This window comes from Notolepis coatsorum (genome assembly GCF_963971535.1).
Source record: "Notolepis coatsorum genome assembly, contig: SCAFFOLD_3069, whole genome shotgun sequence".
Taxonomy (NCBI): Eukaryota; Metazoa; Chordata; class Actinopteri; order Aulopiformes; family Paralepididae; genus Notolepis; species Notolepis coatsorum.
In genome coordinates, this window is record NW_028172309.1 from 7,598 (window position 1) to 13,862 (window position 6,265).

A 6,265-nucleotide genomic window follows, 5' to 3' on the forward strand; every position below is an offset into this window, starting at 1 on the left:
ATCATCTCCCCTGTCAAAAGCTCAATGTTAAATCTGCCAAGAAACAAATAAATAATTTAACCCTTGTGTAGGAGCCAAAGCTATATATTTAGGTTATTGTATTATATGAATGTTTATATGTTTATTTGTATAACCTTACATTTAAACGGCATTAGGAATATTGATTGGATTTAGATAAAGTCATTGAACCGGCTTATTTGTCATAATAGAACATTCTAGAACATTTGTGATGTCACAGTATGATGTCATAATCAAACATTCTAGAACCTTGGTGATGTCACCGTATGATGTCATAACCAAACATTCTAGAACATTTGTGTATCTATATAGTCAACAATTCTCTCAGTGTTTGTAGGGCGTAGGATGTATAGGGTTAGGGAATTTGTTCATAATCCTCTTAGGTGCTATAGGTGCCAGGAGTTTGGCCATATAGCTACCACGTGTAGGAAGGGGCTGAGGTGCGCTAGGTGTGGCGGGGAACATGAATATGGGAATTGTGGAGAGGGAGTGAAGCCGAAGTGCTGTAGTTGTGGTGGGGAGCATAGTGTAGCGTTTCGGGGGTGCGAGGTGATGATGAAGGAGGTCGCGGATCGGAGAGAGAGAAGGGAGGGTAAGTTGACGTATGCTGGGGCGGTTAGCAGGGCAGGACAGGGTAGCCAAGAAAGGGTGCAGGGGGTTGAAGGAGGGCATTTGGCAGTGAGGGTAGAGCAGGTGGAAAGAGAGAGGGGAAGGGAGGAGAAATTAGGTATTGTGGCCTTCGTGGCAGGGGTAGTTACTGGTATGGCAGAGGCTAAGGGTAGAACAGAGATGGTGAAGATGATTGTTAGGATAGCGGTTCAACATCTGGGATTGGAAGGTCTGGACTGGAAGGAGGTGTATAGTGAATTGGCTGAGGGGGCTGCGAGGGACAAGGCTGCGAGGGACAAAGCAGCCCAGGATAAGATAGCAGGGGGCAAGGAGGGTCCCGCGGAGGGGGGCTCAGGCAGGAAGTAGCAGCAGTAGCTGCACTCCAATGGACAATGTAGTTGATGACGGGGTCCAGTAGAAGAAGAAAAAGAAGGTGAAGAAGGAGAAGAAGGAGAAGAATAAGAGCCCATAAAAAGAATTGCGGAGGGCAGTAATACGCCACGATGCGTCTACTCTGCCGGAAATTCAAATAAGAAGAAGAAGAAGAAGAGCAGCAGTGTGCATCTTGAAACAGGACTGGAACAGATAGACTAAACAACATAGACTCAAGCCTGCATTTCTCAACCAAGGTGCCCAGCCTACCGTTTTGCTGTGGAAAGAGCCGGCAAGTTGATTTACGGCTTTCCAGTGTGGAGGAATTTTCATGTGTCGAGTCGGCTGTGATTTTGGAGACTGGGAAAATAGTTTTCTTATCTTGTAGTAGTAACGTGAATATTTAGGAAAGTAGCTTTAGGACTACTTCTGTAAAGAAAGACTTCACTGTGGAAGAGAAATAAACCATTTGGATATCTTTGTTTTACACTGGAGCGGCTGTGGACATTATCTTTCTTTATCAACAAACGTACTACTCACGAGTAAGCAACTTTAACCAGTAGAGTGGAACGTCGGCCCTCATATTATGCAGCCAGTAACGTTTGTTTTTGTCCTGCTGTGTCACTGAATCCAATTGCTCCTTGAGGAATCCCGGTCGTATAATACCTCTCTCAGAGTGACCGACTAGCTGTCTCTGTCATTTCTCTAACAATGAAGTTCCAGTACAAAGAGGAGCACCCCTTTGAGAAAAGAAAATAAGGAAGAAGTATCCGGATAGCGTCCCTGTAATTGTGGAGAAAGCCCCCAAAGCCAGAATAGGAGATCTGGACAAGAAGAAATATCTTGTCCCCTCTGACCTGACAGTGGGCCAGTTTTACTTCCTCATTCGGAAAATAATCCACTTAAGAGCGGAGGACGCGCTCTTCTTCTTTGTAAACAACGTCATTCCACCCACCTCAGCCACCATGGGACTGTTGTATCAGGAGCACCATGAAGAGGACTTTTTCCTCTACATTGCCTACCTTGATGAGAGTGTGTACGGGGACAGCCAAAGGGAAATCTGATCCCACCACCATCACTCCTGCCCACCCCCCAAAGCCCTCCACCACCCATTGAAATATTAAATCCAGCTCAGCAGCCTAGAGTTCCCAGAGTAAATATGTCAAATGCACTTTCACATCCCCCCTCCCACCCACTTAAAATCTTTATTTTTCTTTATCAACGAACGTACTACTCACAAGTAAGCAACTTTAACCAGTGGAACGTCGGCCCTCATATTAGTAAGAAAACTCTGTTCCAAGAGGAAAAAGGAATCAACACGAACTACTGGAGCGCTGAAAGAAGGATAACAAGTGCTTGGATACAGGGGCCGGAATTCCTCACCAAGCCCGAAGAGGAATGGCCTCAGAACCCAGAACACCGTGGGGACCTAACTTCGGAGGACCCAGAGGTAAAGAACGCTGTGGTCAGCGCTACTGCAGCTGAAGAGCAGTTCGACACAGTTCACCGGTTCCTGACCAGCACAGGCTCGTGCGCCGGGTCCGTGTCAAGACGAAGACGACCACTTTAGATAGACCTATCACTAAGATCTGTCTTCTCCAAGAAGCTGCATGAGGCGGTGGTAAAGACCGTCCTCCTACGGTGTGCCATGTACTAGGGACCTCTGGCACCAGGTATTGGTTATCCAGCAGCAGAGACACTTATCAGTTAAAATAGTGTTTGGTTTAGCTCCTTGTTTTTTAGTTGTTAGTAATTGTCTCTAGATTAGAAGTACAATTAGGGGCCGGTGTAGGAGCCAAAGCTATAATTATTGTATTATATGAATGTTTATATGTTTATTTGTATAACCTTACATTGAAACGGCATTAGGAATATTGATTGGATTTAGATTGATTGAATTGATTGAAACGTTTATTAACAGATTGCAGAATGGGTACAGTACAGTACAGCTCAATACATACAATTGTTACTGGGATGCAGACCAGAGAAAGACTTTCGTCTTGCTTACATCAGGGTCCCCCATTTTAATAAAGTCATTGAACCGTCTTATTTGTCATAATAGAACATTCTAGAACATTTGTGATGTCACACTATGATGTCATAATCAAACATCCTAGAACCTTGGTGATGTCACCGTATGATGTCATAACCAAACATTCTAGAACATTTGTGTATCTACAGGATATACTATAACTATTATTATAGTCAACAGCAGTGTGCATCTTGAAACAGGACTGAACAGGACTGAACAGATAGACTAAACAAAATAGACTGAAGCCTGCATTTCTCAACCAAGGTGCCAAGCCTACCGTTTTGCTGTGGAAAGAGCCGGCAAGTTGATTTACGGCTTTCCAGTGTGGAATTTTCATGTGTCGAGTCGGCGGTGATTTTGGAGACTGGGAAAATACAGTTTTCTTATCTTGTAGTTATGTTTGTTGTTTCCAGTATTCCTAACTAGGAATAAACAGGCTAGGCTAGGGTTTCTTTACTGGCTTTTATTCACGTTGTCTATCCGTACATCAAGGCACTCTCTCCGTTGTGCATCCGTACATCAAGCACTGTTCCTCTACCCCGGTCCTCGGTCCAGGTACTACAACAACAGGGCGGAACCAATATTATGTATTATAATAACAACACAGTAGTAGTAATTGTTAGACTAGAAGACTAAGTCTTTATTTGTCATGCAGTTTTAACACACACGCGAGATGGGCGACCCACAGGAACACACACACACATTATGCACTGAGTCGCCGATGAAATGTTTCTCTGCACTTTTCCCATCCCGTTGTCCTTCCCCCCATGGGCAGCCGGGAGCAGATAGGGCGTCAACGTGAGCCGCGCCCCGGGGACCAATCCAAGTGCTCCTGTCCGTCTTCGTCAAGGACGCCACAGCGTTAGCGATCTGTTGTGCATGTTTTTCCATTGGGTTTATCTTATCGGGGGGAAACCCTTGCGAGCACGGGGAGAACATGCAAACTCCACACAGAAAGGCCTGGGAGATACCCCACCTGGGTACCTGGCATCATGGAAACGAACCCTGGACCTTCTTGCTGTGAGGCGACAGTGTTAACCACTACACCACCGCGCCGCTCGTAGTGACGTGAATATTTAGGAAAGTAGCTTTAGGACCACTTCTGTAAAGAAAGACTTCGCTGTGGAAGAGAAATAAACCATTTGGATATCTTTGGTTTACACTGGAGCGGCTGTGTCTGAAAACTAAAGTGTTATACTCTTACCATATTAGGGGACTAAATTGAAAAACGCCATAAAAAAATTATATGTTGAAATAATTTCCCACTTTCTTTTCCATAAATATTTGATTCAACTTCAGATAAAAAATGAAATACTCCCACTTTTCTGAAAGGAGTTGTTAAATCTGACATTACAAAAAACAATATGTGGTGGTTATGATCGGGGCTGAAGTTGAATAAACAATTTATGAACGAGAAAGTCAAAATAATTCCAAGATAATTCAAAGATTACACACCTTTGCCACATATATTGGCTACAAACATAATCACTGCAAAGTTATCAAAAAATAATAATCTGATCAGACACAAGGGTTAAGTTGTTGTTCCCTTTCTAATTTCCTCAAAAACATCTAGTCTAGTTAATGTGATCAATATTATTTGACAATTGATGCTTTTTGTTGGAAATGTCAGTCAGTGAGCTCATACTTTGAGCTCATTTTATAGTTAAAATGATTGAGACAACACAATCTTCTGTCTTTGTTGTGCATGCATGTGCTCACCACACGCGATACACATGTCACTATTCTGGCAGTGGCTACTGTTATTATAGTATTGTAATGAAAGGTCTGTTATTTAATGTTTGTGTAAAGGGCTATTTTAACTGATGGGTAGTGCATCAGTAAAGTGAATATGGTATTGTGCTCTTGCTCTGTTTGAATAGGTGGAGAGAGTGGTTAACTGTATTATAATAGTAAAGATAAAAATATGTTGTGCTCTTGCTTTTTTCTTTTTGAAGGTGGAGAGAGTAGCATAGTGCCACAACAGTTTTATTTGAGGTTCATAACAGTACATTGTACTAAGCAATTGTTGGCTCATTAGTTTGTGATTCACATGCACTAAAATTCACCAGAATGCAGGAAATTAAGTCATTGTAACTGTAGCTGGGTGGATTATCCCTGCTTCATGGGAACGGGTGTGCACAGCCACTGGGTAGCGAGACACAGTAGAGCTCCGTCTGACTGCACCTTCGTCTTTGGGTCTGGAGCGTCAACTGGAGGCTGGCAGTGGGAGTGGATGGGGCCCGGGATTTACCAACCTGGTCTGGTACTCTGGTCTTCCTCGCCCTTCCAGGGCGGTCAGCAGTACTCCCCAACTCGCTCTCACTTCCCCCAATACCTCCTTTAACCCTCCCACACCTAGTGACTGAATTGTAAATAAATAACTTAGTTCCTCCCGCAAGCAGTACCCTCCCTCAGTGACATTAGAAACCTTATAGTAAAAAGGGAAAAGTTGGATAGGAAGGGGTTAATTGTATTAACGTTACCCACACCAAAAGAGTTGTTCATAGGCTCAGGAATGGACACACACACAGAACTCCCATCTAATTCTTTATCGTTACTTATACTGGTCAGTTACAAAGATTTAATAGCAATGGGTCAAATAGAATGAAGTCTTACTATTACCCAATTTGTAACTCAATACCTTATAGACACTTAGATTATACACCCACACCGTATAGAACCAGGTATTGCCGACCCAAGTATAGTATACTTCAATGTGCTTGACTCATCACCCACGTCTGGGTTAGTACCAGGTATAATACCTCTCTCAGGCTTTAATTATATGGTAGTGATAATACCTCTCTAAGGCTTTACTTATAATACAACAGGTCGGTAACCTCCCCACAGGGGAAGGGTTAATTAGATGGGAAAATATTATTAAAGAACAAACACGTTATCACACTCAAAGAAAATGAAAAAGGTGGGCTCACTTTACCAAACAAAAGTCCTATACTAATGCCGGCATGTAATGTTTATGGGGTACCCCTATGAACTGTAGTTAGCAACATTAGCTTCGCCCGTAGGCCGCACCACACTGTGTACTGTGCAATAGGATCCTGAGCACCGAAGCGCTAATGTACTCAACCAAGATGGCGGCCTCGCCGCACCACCACTGTCCGGGTGGTAAGATGGCGTCGAACGCTCTCGTCACAGGAGCTAGCAAGCGGTGTGGGGCAGAGGGAGCAGTAGCGGGCTGAAGGCGCGTGCTGGGTGATGGCGACCTCTGCTGGACGG

General features: G+C 43.8%; 1 pseudogene across 1 annotated transcript; it reads left to right on the top strand.

The window, feature by feature from the left end:
* Positions 1 to 1,710: 1,710 nt before the first annotated feature.
* Positions 1,711 to 2,207, top strand: LOC311248078 (gamma-aminobutyric acid receptor-associated protein-like; annotated as a pseudogene). Its single transcript has one exon. The product of its transcript is annotated as a gamma-aminobutyric acid receptor-associated protein-like (transcript).
* Positions 2,208 to 6,265: the final 4,058 nt, after the last annotated feature.